The sequence below is a fragment of the Phocoena sinus genome, chromosome 7 (genome assembly GCF_008692025.1).
Source record: "Phocoena sinus isolate mPhoSin1 chromosome 7, mPhoSin1.pri, whole genome shotgun sequence".
Lineage (NCBI taxonomy): Eukaryota > Metazoa > Chordata > Mammalia > Artiodactyla > Phocoenidae > Phocoena > Phocoena sinus.
In genome coordinates, this window is record NC_045769.1 from 113192827 (window position 1) to 113207695 (window position 14869).

The window sequence follows — 14869 nt, forward strand, 5'->3', positions numbered from 1 at the left end:
CTCAGCCATTAAAAAAGAACGAAATTGAGTTATTTGTAGTGAGGTGAATGGACCTAAAATCTGTCATACAGAGTGAAGTAAGTCAGAAAGAGAAAAAAATACCACATGCTAACACATATATATGGAATCTTAAAAAATGGTTCTGAATAACCTAGGGGCAGGACAGGAATAAAGACGCAGACATAGAGAATGGACTTGACACAGAGAGGGCGAAGGGTAAGGGTAAGCTGGGACGAAGTGAGAGAGTAGCATGGACATATATACACTACCAAATGTAAAATAGATAGCTAGTGGGAAACAGCCATGTAGCACAGGGAGATCATCTCGGTGCTTTGTGACCACCTAGAGGGGTGGGATAGGGAGGGTGTGAGAGAGACCCAAGAGGGAGGGGATATGGGGATATATGTATACCTATAGCTGATTCACAATGTTATACAGCAGAAACTAACACAACTTTGTAAAGCAATTTTACTCCGATAAAGATGTTAAAAAAAGAAAAACTTATGATTACCAGGGGCTAAAGGGAGGAGGGATAAATTGGGAGATTGGGATTGACATATACACACTACTATATATGAAATAGGTAACTAATATGGACCTATGGTACAGCACAGGGAAGTCTACTCAATACTCTATAATGGCCTGTATGGGAAAAAAATCTAAAAAAGAGTTGATATATATATACGTATAACTGATTCTCTTTTCTGTACACCTGAAACTAACACAACACTGTAAATCAACTATACTCCAATAAATTTTTTTAAATCATAAAAAACAGTACCCCAACCATAAAATTTATATGTGCCTCTCCACCCCAACACACCTATTTACATGATTATATATATATATATATATTTTTTTTTTTTTTTTTTTTTTTTTTTTTTTTTTGCGGTACGCAGGCCTCTCACTGCCACAGCCCCTCCCGCTGTGGAGCACAGGCTCCGGACACGCAGGCCCAGCAGCCATGGCCCACGGGCCCAGCTGCTCTGCGGCATGCGGGATCCTCCTGGACCGAGGCACGAACCCACATCCCCTGCATCGGCAGGCGGACTCCCAACCACTGTGCCACCAGGGAAGCCCTGATGATTATATTTTATAATTAGTATCCAGGCTTTAAAAAAAAAAAAGAATGGAGAAGGAGGTAAGATTTCTAGATTTTACTCAAACTGATAAAATAATGACAACAGTACTGTGACAAGTAATGTATACATAATTTAATATGTAGAGCAACCACTTTGAAAAGCTATAAAAGATACATTTAAAAATACTATAAATCAAAATGGGATTATAAAATATATTTAAGTAACCCACAGCCCTAACATATCAAAATTACATTGAATATAAGTGGTCTGAATCCAAAACTTAATGCAGAGATTGGCAGAGTAGATTAAAAAACACAACTCAATTATGTGCAGTCTACAAGAAATTCACTTCAAAAATAACAAGATAGGTGGGCTAAAAGTAAAAAGATGGATAATAGATATATCATTCAAGCATTAATCCAAAAAAAGCATGAGTGGCTGTATTGGTACAAGATACAGTAAACTTCATATCACAGAAAATTACTAGGGACAGACAGAGATATTGTATAATAATAAATGGGTCAGTTTACCAAGAAAACATAGAAATATGAAATGTGTATGCACCAAACAACAGAGCTTCAAAATATGTGATGGAAAACTGACAGAATTGAAAGGAGAAACAGACATGTACAGTTATAGCACTGGATATTTTGTTTCTCTATCAGCAATCAGTAGAACAAGACAGAAAATTGGCAAGGATACAGAAGAACTGAACAACACCATCAACAAAAGGGATCTAATTGATATCTATTGAATAATCCTCCCAACAACAGCAAAACATTTTTTAAATGCCCACAGAACATATATCAAGGCCAGATACACCTTGAGCCATTAAAAAAATCTCAACAAATTCAAAAGAATTGAAATATACAGTGTGTTTTACAGACACAATGGAACCAAATTAGAGATTAATAACAGAAAGGCCAAAAATTTGTGCACTTGGAAATTAAAAAACACACTTCTAAATAATCCAGGAGTCAAAGACAAAGTCTCAAGGTAAACCAAAATTATATTGAACTGAATTAAAATGAAAATATAACATATCAAATTTTGTGGAACACAGCTAAAGCAGTGATGAGAGGGAAACTTACAGCACTAATTGCTCAAATTAGAAAGGAGAAAGAGTCTCATCAATAATCTAATCTCCCCTCTCAATATCCTAGAAAAAAAAGGGCAAGACAAACCCAAAGCAAACAAAAATAAGAAAATAAAAGGTATAAAAACAAAATAGAAAACAGAAAAATCGAAACCAAAACAAGTTCTTCAAAAACGTCAGTAGAATTGACAAACCTCTAGCACAACTGACAAAGAAAAAAGAGAATAGAAATTACCAACACAAGGAATGAAATGGGGAATAACACCACAGACCACCAGACAGCAAAAGGATAATAATCGAACACTATGAACAACTCTACAAACATAAATTTGACTAAATGAAAAGGACCAATTCTTTAAAAAAGCACAAATTAGTATAACTCACCCAGTACAAGATAATTTGAATATCCTATAACTATTAAGTAAGTTGAGTTTGAATTTTTAAGTTCCCTCCCAAAAAACTTCCAGGCCAAGATGATTTCACTGAAAATTCTACCCCACAATGAAAGAAGAATTAACACTAATCCTACCCAATGTCTTGCAGATAACAGAAGATGAGGTACACTTCCCAATTAATTTTATGAGGCCAGTATTACCTGATACCAAAATCAGATAGAGCCAGTGCAAAAAAAACTACAGGCCAGTACGTTACATGACTATGATGCAAAAAGCATGACAAAATATTAACACAGGAAATTCCACAATATGTGAAAAGAATTATATACCATGACCAAGTAGGGCTTTTTCCAGGGACTCAAGGCTGGTTCAATATTCACAGGTTGACCAATGTTAAATAGGAACCAGTAATTCCACTTCTAGGTATATACTCAAGAGAAATGAAAACATATGTTCACACAAAAACTTGTACATTAATATTCATAAAAGCATTTTTAATACTCAAAAAGTATTATGCATACGCTTTTTAAAAGTATTATGAGTACTTTTTTGTATTGTTTTTGAAACAACCCAAATGTTGATCACTGATTAAGGATAAATAAAATGTGGAATGGAATATTATTTAACAATAAAAAAGGAAGAGTGTACCAATGCATGCTACAGCACGGATGAACTTTGAAAACATTATGTTAAGTGAAAGAAGGTAGTCACAAAAGTGCACGTATTGCCCAATTCCATTTACATATGAAATCTTCCAAATAGGCAAATCTATAGAGACAGGGAGTAGATTAGTGTTTGCCTAGGATGGATGAAGGAGGACACTGTTGGAGGAAAGTGAGGATTGACTGCTAATGTGTATAGGGTTCATTTTGGGTTGGTGAAAATGTTCTAAAATTGACTGTGGTGATGGTCACACAATTCAGTGAATATACTAAAAACCGCTGAATTGTACCATTTAAATTAATGAATTGTATGGTATGGTAAGTTATACCTCAATAAAGCTAATAAAAACATCAATCGATATTATCTACCATATTAACAGGCTAAAGAAGAAAAATCACATGATCATATTAATTGATGCAGAAAAAAGCATTTGACAAAATTCCACACCTTCATGATAAAAACTCCAAGAAAAAGAGTAATAGAGGGTAACTTCCTCAACCTGATAAACATTATCTACCAAAAACCTATAGCTAACATCATACTTAATGGTGAGAAACTTGGAAGATTTCCTGCTAAGATCAGGAACAAGGCAAGGATGTCCAATCCCACCACTCCCACTCAGCATAGTACTGGAATTCTAGCTAGGCTAATAGGACAAGAAAAGGAAGTAAAGGCATACAGAGTAGAAAGGAAGAGATAAATCTGTCTCAATTGGCAGATGGTATGATTTTCTACACACAAAAAAAACCCCAAGGAACCTACAAAAATCTCATAGAACTAATAAGTGAGTTCAGCAAGGTTATAGAATACAAGACAAACATTTCAAAATCTAATATTTCTACATACTATCAATGAACAGGTCGACCTCAAAATTAAAAACATAATACCATTTACAATTGCTAAAAAATATAAATAGGTATACATCTACTAAAACATTTACTGACTCATATGCTGGAAACTACACAATGCTGATGAAAGGAATAAAAGAAGATCTAAATAAATGGAGAGATAAATCAAGCTTACAGATTGGATGATTCAATATAGTGAAGATATCAATGTTCCCCAAATTGGGATTTAATGCAATGTCTATCAGAATTCCAGAAAGATTTTTTATAGATATAAATAAGATTATTCTAAAATTTATATGGAAAAGCAAATAATTGAGAATAACTAAAACAATTTAGAAAAAGTAGATTTAAATGGGAGGAACCAATCTATTCAATCACCAGATTTACTCTATAGCTAAGAGTGTGTGGTGGGGGCAGAGGTTTACACACAAGGATCAATGCAACAGAACAGAGGCCCACACAAATATGCTCAATGGATTTTGACAAAGGTGCAAAAACAATTCAATGCAAGGAATACAGCCTTTTCAACAAATGGTGCTGGAGCAATTGGACATCCATAGGCAAAAAAGAGAGAGAGAAGAATTTTTATCTCTGTCTTACATCTTATATGAAAGTTTATCCAAAATGGACCACAGACTTAAATGTAAATTATAAAACTATAAAAGCTTAAGAAATACCTTCAGGATCTGGGGATTGGCAAAGAGCCTTAAACCTGGCACCAAAAGCACAATCCATAAAACAAAAAAATTTTGATAAATTGAAATTCATAAGAATTAAAAAATTTTGCTCTGTGAAAACTTAAGAGGATGAAAAGACAAATTTCAGGCTGGGAGAAAATATTTGCCAATCACATAATCAGAAAGGGACTAATATCCCTAATATATAAAGAACCCTCAACACTCAACAGTAAAGAAACAACCCAATTAGAAAATGGACAGAGGGCTTCCCTGGCGGCGCAGTGGTTGAGAGTCTGCCTGCCGATGCAGGGGACGCGGGTTTGTGCCCCGGTCCGGGGAGATCCCACATGCCGCGGAGAAGCTAGGCCCGTGAGCCATGGCCGCTGAGCCTGCACGTCCGGAGCCTGTGCTCCGCAACGGGAGAGGCCACAACAGTGAGAGGCCCATGTACCGCAAAAAAAAAAAAAGAAAATGGACAAAGATATGAGTCACTTCACTGAAGAGTATATATAGATGGCAAACAAGCACCTGAGAAGATGTTTAACATCATTAGCCATTAGGGAAATGCAAATTAAAATTACGATGACATATCACTGCATACCTAAAATTTAAAAATAGAGACACCACCAAATGCTGGTAAGCAGGCAGAGACTGGACCCCTCACACACTGCTGGTGGGAATGCAACATGTCATAGACAGTCTGGAAAGCAGTTTGACAGTTTCTTATAAAAGAACTATCATATGCCCCAGCAATTGCACTCCTGGACAGTTATCCTAGATGAATGAGACTTTCTCTTACACAAAAACCTATATACAAATATTCATAGCAGCTCTATCCATAATAGGCCAAAACTGGAAACAACCAAGCTGTCTGTCAACACCTGTCAATATCTGAGTGGTTAGGAGGCAGGATCAGATGGTGGGAGAGGAGGACCCTGAGCTCACCTCTCCCCATGAACACGTCAAAACTATACCTACATATAGAGCAACTCTTGCTGAGAATGACCTGAAGACTAGCAGAACAGCTCATCTACAGCCAAGGCTCTAAAGAAACAAGCACACAGAGTCTGGTAGGAGGGGAGGTGAAGTGATCTAGTTGGGACCCACATACCTAGGAAGGGACCCAGAAGAGGAAGGGGATATCACAGACTAAGGGATCTTCCCTAGGCAATGACGGGTTCAAGCCATGTATTAGGCACCCCAAGCCTGGGATCTGACACTAAGGGGATGAGCCCACTTAGCTGATCTGAAAACCAGTGGGGCTTACCAGAGGGCTGAAGGAAATCAAGACTCCGCTTGAAGAGTGCATGCACTTGCTTCCTCCAGTCCCAGCTCAGAGGCAGCAGACTGAAAATTACCTGAGGCTCTGGCTAGTATCCCAGGACTGACACAACATGCTCCCCACTCACCTGGGCCCTTCCTGCTGATACTTACTAACCCGGCTCCAGGCCACGCTACTCCGGCCTCACTGCTGCTCCAGAGGATGTGCCCAGAGTGTGGTAGAGGGGCTCATCAGATGACAGCACTGGGTGCAAGGGTGCCCAGGGGACAGTGCACATGGGGGGTGACACTGGTCATGCCCTGCTGGGGAAGACAGGGGGTTCTACCCCTGTGCCCTCCCCAACCTGGCCCAGCAGCCATTGTTTGCTGCTCCGGGCCAGAGGGGAAACTCAACAATGGAGGTGTTGAGAAAAGGTGATCAATAGAGCCGTGCTCCCCACGCTCCAGCCAGGGCTAGGCACCTGCAGCCCTTCCCAATGGCTCTGACAGCAGAACTTGGCTGGGGCTTTGTGGGCATGATGGAACTTCTTTGCATTTACAGAGGAGAGCTCAGGTTTGGTGCGAATGAGGCAGCAGGGACATGAGGGACAGGAAGTGGAAGGCGAGAAGTCCTAGGTACCTGCCCTCAGTGGCCTTCAGCCCAGCAAGACCACACCTAAACAAGCATCTCCTTGGTGCATTGCGTGTGTTGTGGTGCTGTTCTGGCTGTCCTGAGAATGTGGTGCCCTCTCCTGCACAGGCATGCCAATTAAATAAAGTGTATTACTGAATACAATGCCAGCGTGGTGGTTTTACGGTAGTGTATAAATTAGCAGCAGCAATACACATCAGATGGAAAATGGTTTCTTTGTAAATTTTAAGGACACCTTTCTCCAAGTTCTTTAATCATTTGACATAATGCAATAAGGAAAGGAGAAGACAGAAAAAAAGCATACTAGCTGCTGAGAAAACTTTATTACTAGAAAGAAATCACTCTACAGGCAATTCCCTCCTCCCATGGACAACGTCTAAGTCCTGAGAAGACACCCCAGTCATGGAATGTCCCTCTCCACGTAACACACCCTTCAGGACCAAAGCTTCCTTCTTGGTGCAGAACTGTCCAGGTGGCGGCAACCTCGGGACTGTGGCTGGGTCCACTGAATTTGGTGCACTCTTTCTAGGTGGTGAAGCCCAGGGAAGGTGCAGGTGTAGACTCTGGGGCCGTGGAGGCCGCTGGGAGTCAGCCTCCTCTCAGCCCAGCCTGTGCACAGAGACAGACATTTCCCTGCAAGGGCAGTGCAGGGGCCTTTGCCCTTATCCCACTCCAGGCCAGGACACAGACTGTGAAGTCTGATCCTTAATCCCTTCAGATGGCTCTTGCAATGACCGACCTTGGTTAAAAGCTTCCCTTTATGTTCTCATTTTAAAGTGTGGACCACGAATGTTGCCTGCCATGTCAGTAAACAAAGGATGTTGTGGCCATCGAGCAATCAGCCTCTGCAGCCACTTCTGACCGTGCACCCTGAGTAGATTCAGGATGGAGAAAAGCATGTGGGATGCCGGCCCTAGATAGCTGACGTGCATATCAAAGGAATGATTTCAGTGAGCCCAGACTCTAGTATCTTCCCATATATAGAAAAGCACTAAACTCCTTAATTTGAGATGTCTGGTTCTTTTTAATTAACAGTAATCTTTTGATGTTCCGACTACCTGGGTTTTGTGGCAAAAACTCCTATATATCCTGGCTCCCCCCTTACTTCTTCGAAGCAGTCCCTCAGAGCTATTCTTCTGAGGCATGAGTCCTCAGAAAGTCCACTGAATAAAGTATAATTCTCAACTTTTAGGTTGTGCTTTTTTTTTTTCAGTGGACAAGAGTGGCCTTCCTCTGAGCTTGGAGGCTCGGAGAGTTGCCCTCCCACTCAGTGCTCCGGGAAGTGGGCTTTGCCAGCCCAGCTGCAGGCTCTCTTCTCTCTTCTCTCTCTCTCTCTCTCTCTCTCTCTCTCTCTCTCTCTCTCTCTCTTCCTCTCCCCACTGTGGGAGATGGTAGATCTGAGGTAGGAGATAGATGGACCCCTGAGCCGGACAACTGGGGTTTGTCAAGTGGAGCAACACTGAAGCTCTGGTCTCACCCAGACACTCCAAGGACAAAGCTGGTGGCAGAAGCTGAGCTCTGCTGAAGTAAGGAGATAAGATGACTACTCCTGAGGTCAAGGAAAACTTCCCTGTCTGCACATGCGCAGGAAGGCTTCTTGGGGGTCAAAAAGGGAGGGGCCGCCACCCCATAGTGTGTATGGACATGCACCCACAGGCCTCTGGGGTGAGATCCAGCTTAGCAAAAAGTTGTGCATGCATGTGGGGAGGGTCCTGGGACCAGTCAGGTGTGAAAAAAGAAACAAGATAATTGACCAAAGGTAAACAAAGACCTGGAAGGACTGTCCTATAGAAGGGATTTAAATCGCCTCTGTACTGCTCTCCGCATTCGGGACGCCCGCCCTCCTCTCCCAGTGTGTATTTCTGCCCCGTTTCTGACTTTTACTGCGTTCCTCCTCATTAGAGAGGATGCTTATACCCCTTCTCTCTGGGTGTGTATTTCTGCCCTGCTCTGTCTCAAATAAACAAATTGCGTCTCTGTGTGCTCTCCCATACGTTGTGCTGTGTCTTTAATAATAAACTTTGTACCTGTTTTTACAGTTTTTGCTTCCTTGAAACATTCTTGCTTTCAAACGGGGGAAAGAGCTAGGGCCCCTTTGCTTCTAGCCTCTAGCTCCTGGTGGTCTAGCGGCGAGGATTCCTGGTTTTCATCCAGGCTCCCCAGGTTCAATTCCCGGGCAGGGAACTAAGATCTCTCTTCAGGACCCATCTCAGCTGTCCCTCCGAGATCAGATCCTGCTACCTGAAAAGAGACCTGCGCTGGGCGGGATCCTGCTCCCACTCCTGCAGAGTGTGTTTCCTGTAGGCTGGGGGTCTCGGGGGTCCTGCACATGGGCGACCTGCGCAGATGCACGGCTCCCTGAGGAACAAGCAAGTGCCTCTGCGCAGCCCGTGGCAAAATCCGGAATCAAACCTCTGTAAAATCCAACCAGGGGCTTCCCTGGTGGCGCAGTGGTTGAGAGTCCGCCTGCCGATGCAGGGGACACAGGTTCGTGCCCCAGTCCGGGAAGATCCCACATGCTGCGGAGCGGCTAGGCCTGTGGGCCATGGCCGCTGAGCCTGCACGTCCGGAGCCTGTGCTCCGCAATGGGAGAGGCCACAACAGTGAGAGGCCCGCGTACCGCAAAAAAAAAAAAAAAATCCAACCAGCAAGTGAGGTTCTCACCCGCGGACAGGTGACTCCCCAGTTCCCCTCTGCAGCCCAGACCACTGTGTCCAGCTGCCGTTTTGTCTACCCCAATGTCTCCAAGGTGCCCAAACACCCCCATTGAAGTCCTGAGACCTGGCCCTTCACCCGGGGCCCTGCGACCATTCAGGTGCACATATCACAAACCAGGAGCGCCTCTGACGACTCCCTCTGACCCTGCAGACCCCTCACCTAGGCAGTGCCCCCTGACCTGACTGTGCAGCCACTTCTCAGCTGGCAGGACTCAGCAGTGGCTTTCTAGAGCCCCCCAACTGCTCCCTACCACTTAACCACAGCGATCTTTCCAAAACACACATGATGCCCTGGACTCAGGCTTAAAACCTTTCTCAGGCATCTAGGCTGCTGAGTCCCCAGCAGCAGCTAGGATCTCCCCCTCCCCCATGATTCTTGATGATCTCAGACCTCAGCTAACCCCAAGGGTGTCATGTCTTCTCAAAGAACAAGAATAGTATCAGCATTTGCTTTTCATCAGTGCAGTAAAACTTTAGGAACTTATGTTCCTAAATCACCCCCACATTACACCTAATTTGAACAACTGCATTCAAGTGTTTGTAAGCTGAATTTGCAATAAGAAGCAGTTTTTGTGCAATCCTTTACAGTTTACCTAGAGCTTTCACCTCTGTTGTTTCTAATGAGATTTAATCCTTATTAGCAATTATAATAAGTGCAAGCAGGTATCCCCAGATGCATTCAAGCTCATAAGGCCCTCCAAACCCTGGCAAGCCTTGCACCAGGGGCCTGGACATGCCCACCTCTGATAAGCAAACCCCAGGGATGGCATTTGCTAGATGATGTAGGTTACAGTGGACTGCCTTGTATTTAGGCTATAGAAACAGCCTACCCTGCTCACAGCCTCCTGTTGGCTCTTCCTCAGAATCACTGCACCTTGTAGAATTGTCACATCCCTTAAATCAGTGCTCAGCCAGGCCAGTGTGGTGGGAGCCCCAGACACCTGCCCTGACATCCTGGGCCAGGCCTGGGTGTGCAAACCCAAACATATCCACACCCAGGGATGCCTGTGCTTAATATCCATGTCCTTGGAAAGAACTGGCGACATTAAATCCATTTATTCCACTGTGTGTGGGCAGAGTGCAGAGAAGCAGCTCAGAGGGGTTCAATGTTTTCACCCTGGCACATTCCATTCCACAGGAACGCCTGACCAGCACTCACGTGGGTTAAGCCAGCAATGGGAGCAGATGCCACCCAGCAGTTCAGGCAGAACATTTGCTGCCTGAACACTTCCAAATTCTCCTCCCCCTTATCCCCATGGCCCACCCGGGCTCGGGCACCCTTTGTCCCGGGAACTTGCCTCCCAGTGAGCCATTAAACCCAGGAAATGCTTGACATCATAGTGAGCCTGTGTTCTCACACCAGCTACTCAGTCTAGACTTCGCGCATTTTCCCTTAGAGGAGCTCTCCTTGCTGCTTAAAGCAACAGCTCAGCACAGGCTTATGAAAACCCCACCGGCCCCGTCGAACAGGTTAGCTCCTCACCTCCTCTCTCCCAACTAACCTGAAGACTTGATCTTCCTCCAGGAGTGAGTTTATGGTCCAAGGTGAGAGCTCTGAATGGTGACGGAGGCAGTCCCAGGAGTCAGGCGCTCCCAGCCCGCTCTGCAGTTCTCCTGCCTGCCTGGCCACGCCCACAGACATCACGACAGGCAGCCCCCCGCAAGTCCCCGCTCCCTCCCCTGCTCCCTCACCCCAGCAGCTGCAGGAGACAGTCAGGAAATGAAGACAGGAGGCTCCTGGCCAGAGGCCAGAGCCCTGAGCCCTCTCTGAACGCCAGGTGTTACCTGCCCTCGCTGTGCCCTTGTCAAGCTCTACTTGTAGAAGGTAGCCAAGTATTGATACTTGTAATGGGTTTTTCCCTGTGAACAGGAATTGGGAAAACGCAAAATGAGTGAATATTCTGCCTACTTTTTTCTGTTCTGCGTTTTAAGAGTTCTCTGCTAGAGCTGATAAACCTGACCAGTGTTCCTCTTATTTTCTCATGCCCTTTCCCGCCTCCAGCCTAGGGCTGTGGCCAAAGTTACGCTTGTGGAAAGCACTGTCTCATACAACACACAGACACACACACACACACATAAACAACACACAGACGCACCCATATACAGATGCACATATGGACACTGACACATAAACTACATACATACAGATGCACACATGGACACACACGACGCATAAACACACAAGGAAATACAAACAGACACAGAGACAGGTAAACTATACACAGACACACACACACCACAGACACTACACACACAGAGATGCAGAAACACACAGAAATATAAACAGGCACACAGAAAGACACATAACTACACACACTCCAACACACAGACATATGTACAGACACATTAACTACACAGACACACAGGCCTGCAGTGGACTGGGCAGCCCCACTGGAGCTTAGCCTACTGGGCACTGCCCAGATATTGGCAGGAAGTCCAAGGCTCTTGGCTCATCAACAGTGTAACAGGCAGAACCCAAAAAGATATCCTTATGAGAGGTTCCTCTCCATGCCTCTCTGGGAGAACCATTTATTCATGCAGCCCGGCTGCACTAGGTGTTTGGAGGCACAGACTTAAAACAAGCATGTTGTACAAGGCAGGGGGCTGCCCAAGAGCAAGGACCAAGGATGCAGGGTCTCTGGGTCCCCCAGAGCATGGTGGGCACTGCCATAGCGCAGTACCACTGCTGGCACTCTGGCAGGAAAACCCAGCCTCTCCAAGAGGAAGCCCAGTGCCATGTTTGTAGACGTCTCTATTCAGATTGCCACAGGCAGCCAGTGTGGACACAGCAGTGACCCCATCCACATGGAATGGGGGCCACACTGAGCCTGTGGCCACCCCAGGAATGTCAGCACATCTGCACTCAACCATAGCCAAGTCTTCCTCCAGCACCTCAAGTCTTCCTCCACAGGGCAGAAAGTGGCAAGGGGACCCCAGGGCATGAATATGCAGGCATCTGGGGCAGACAGAAGGTTCCAGTCTGCTCTGCCCTTACAGAATGATCTCCACACATTGGGAGCCTTACTGTGGGGGCCAATCTATCCGAAGGAGGATCATGAAGCACCAGCAGGGCAATTGTGGCCACTGCATGGCTCTCTGTGCCTAATGCCCATATCACTAGCATCCATGTGCAGACCCCAAGCCTAGCCCATGTCTCTTGTGTAGTTGCTAAATATTTGCAGGGGAATCAACCCTATTCCTGCTCCAGGGGTGGGCTTGCATGGCCTAAATTATGGAGGAAATCTCAACCCTGCCAGGAATTGGCATTTGCCATGTCCAAACCCACATGGCAGTGCAGCCCCCTCAGAGCAGGGCAGAGCCTCCGAGACCAAGCACCACACTGGACCAAACCATGAGCTCTCCATCTCTGGGCTTCTGAGTCACTGCCAACTCTCCCTCCTGGTCGTTGAAGCCAGGTCCTGGTGGGGGTTCCCTTCTTGGCAGCTGAGAACAAGGATTGGATACAGCAGCATCTCTAGAAGCCTGTAGTGTAATTCAGGTGGCCCTGCTACCCCATGAATGGGGACTGGATTTCTTCAATCAGAAGTGATCGGGGACAGTCTTAGGAATGACATGGTAATTTGACCAAGATATCACGATAAAGTCATATTTTCTTGGATGGCTCAGGAAATTCCAAAATAGGAGTTCTCTAAGTGTTCTCAGCAAACAGCAGCATCACTGGAATCAGACATAAAGGCCAAGGTGACTGTTTTGAAGTACACGGTACAGTTGACCCTGGAACATTATGGGTTTGAACTGCATGGGTCAATTTACACGTGGATTTTCAATTGTGCAGAGGGTGGGCATCCCTAACCCCCACATTGGTCAAGGGCCAACTCTACTTGAATGTATAAATTCCAGCATATCTGTAATAAAACCTCTTTTCTTACATTATACGTAGTGGTGGGTTTTGTGTGAATGTGTGTATATGCATACTTTATGTTTGTGGGTGATCCCATAAAGGTCCCCCTGGCCTCTGACTCTCAATTGGTAGTTATGACTCAGAGTAATCCCCTTCCCAGTCCTCCAGCCACCTCTTCAGTGGAAACCTGCCTGCAGCTTCCCTTTATGAACCCCACCCACCCCCAAGGATCCCTGTAACCACTTGCTCTCCAGGCTTCTGTGGTCCCCAGACATTGCCTGCTCTGACTGCACAGCCCATGTGTCCTGCTCACCCACTGGTGCTCACAGGTGGTCAGCTCAGCCAAGCCTGTGCACTGACCCTTAATAGATATGGGACAAGAGGGGATGCTGGGGCAGAAAGCCAGAGCAGCTTCCTTCTGCCTCATGGCTGAGATCAGAGAGTGAAACCAGAAAGAGGAAAAATCAAATGCAGACTCACACGGGTCTTTATCTACTGCTGTAACAAACCACTCCAAGTTTAGTAACAAAAATAGCAACCATTTATCATGCTCCCAGATTCTTTGGGTCTGGAATTCAAAAAGGCACAGTGGAAACAGCTCATCTGTGTCCCAAGACAGTCAGGGTGGCACAAAGGCATGAAGTAACTTGAGTCTGGGGGCTGGAAACATCTGGAGGTGCGCTAGCTTACCTCTGGGGTTGGTCTGCTGGCCTTGCCACATGGCCTGTGCCTTGACACTTGGACTGCCTCACAACATGGCAGCCAGGGGCCAAGAGTCAGGAAGTGGAAGCCAACAGGTCCATGAGGTCTGACCCAGGACTGGCAGGTGTCACTTCTGCCATATCCCATTAAACAAGCAGTCACAGAGGCCAAGTCCAAGGGGAAGGACACAGCCCCCAGTTCTTGATGTGAGGAATGTCAAAAAACATTATAGCCATGTTTTAAGTTGCCACAGACTGCTCTCTAGCCTAGGATACAGCAACTGAACAGGGAAGGCTTCATGCAAGCAATGGGAGGAATTCTGGATCAAATTCTGTAGTTTAAAGGCATTTAGTGGGGATGAGACAAGATGGCAGAGTGGAAGGACATGAATTCACTCCTTCTTACAGAAACACCTAAATCACAACTAACTGCTGAACAACCAATGATCAAAAAAAAAAAAAAAACCACACACACAAAACCGGAACCTACCAAAATACCCTACATCCAAAGATAAAGAAGCCACAATGAGATGGCAGGAGGAGTGCAAATGCAATAAAATCAAATCCCATACATGCCAGGTGGGAAACCCCCAAACTGGAAAACAATTATACCACAGACTTTCTCCCATAGGAGTAAAAGTTCTGAGACCCATGTGAGATTTACCAGCCTGAAGGTCTGGCAATAGGAGGAGGAAGCCCAGAGTATCTGGTATTGAAGGCCAGGGGGGTCTGATCACAGGAATTCCACAGGACTGGAGGAAACAGAAACTCCATTCCTGGAGGGTGCACACAGAGTCTTGTGTACACCAGGACCCAGGGGAAGAAATCAGTGACCTTGTAAGAGACTGGGCCAGACTTACCTGCTAGTATTGGAGGGTGTCCTGCAGAGGCAGGGGGAAGCTGTGGCTTGCTGCAG

General features: G+C 45.3%; 1 protein-coding gene across 3 annotated transcripts in view; it reads right to left on the reverse strand.

Annotated features, from left to right (window-relative positions):
- The window catches only part of OCA2 (OCA2 melanosomal transmembrane protein), a 276122-nt gene extending 265134 nt beyond the window's left edge, over window positions 1–10988 (reverse strand). For 2 of the 3 annotated variants that reach the window (XM_032638526.1, XM_032638523.1), the window contains exon 1: window positions 10893–10988. The gene's annotated coding sequence lies outside the window, so the exon portion shown is untranslated. Of the gene's footprint in view, window positions 1–10873 lie in introns of all 3 variants that reach the window. The other variant, XM_032638525.1, reaches the window with a different exon arrangement.
- Window positions 10989–14869: the final 3881 nt, after the last annotated feature.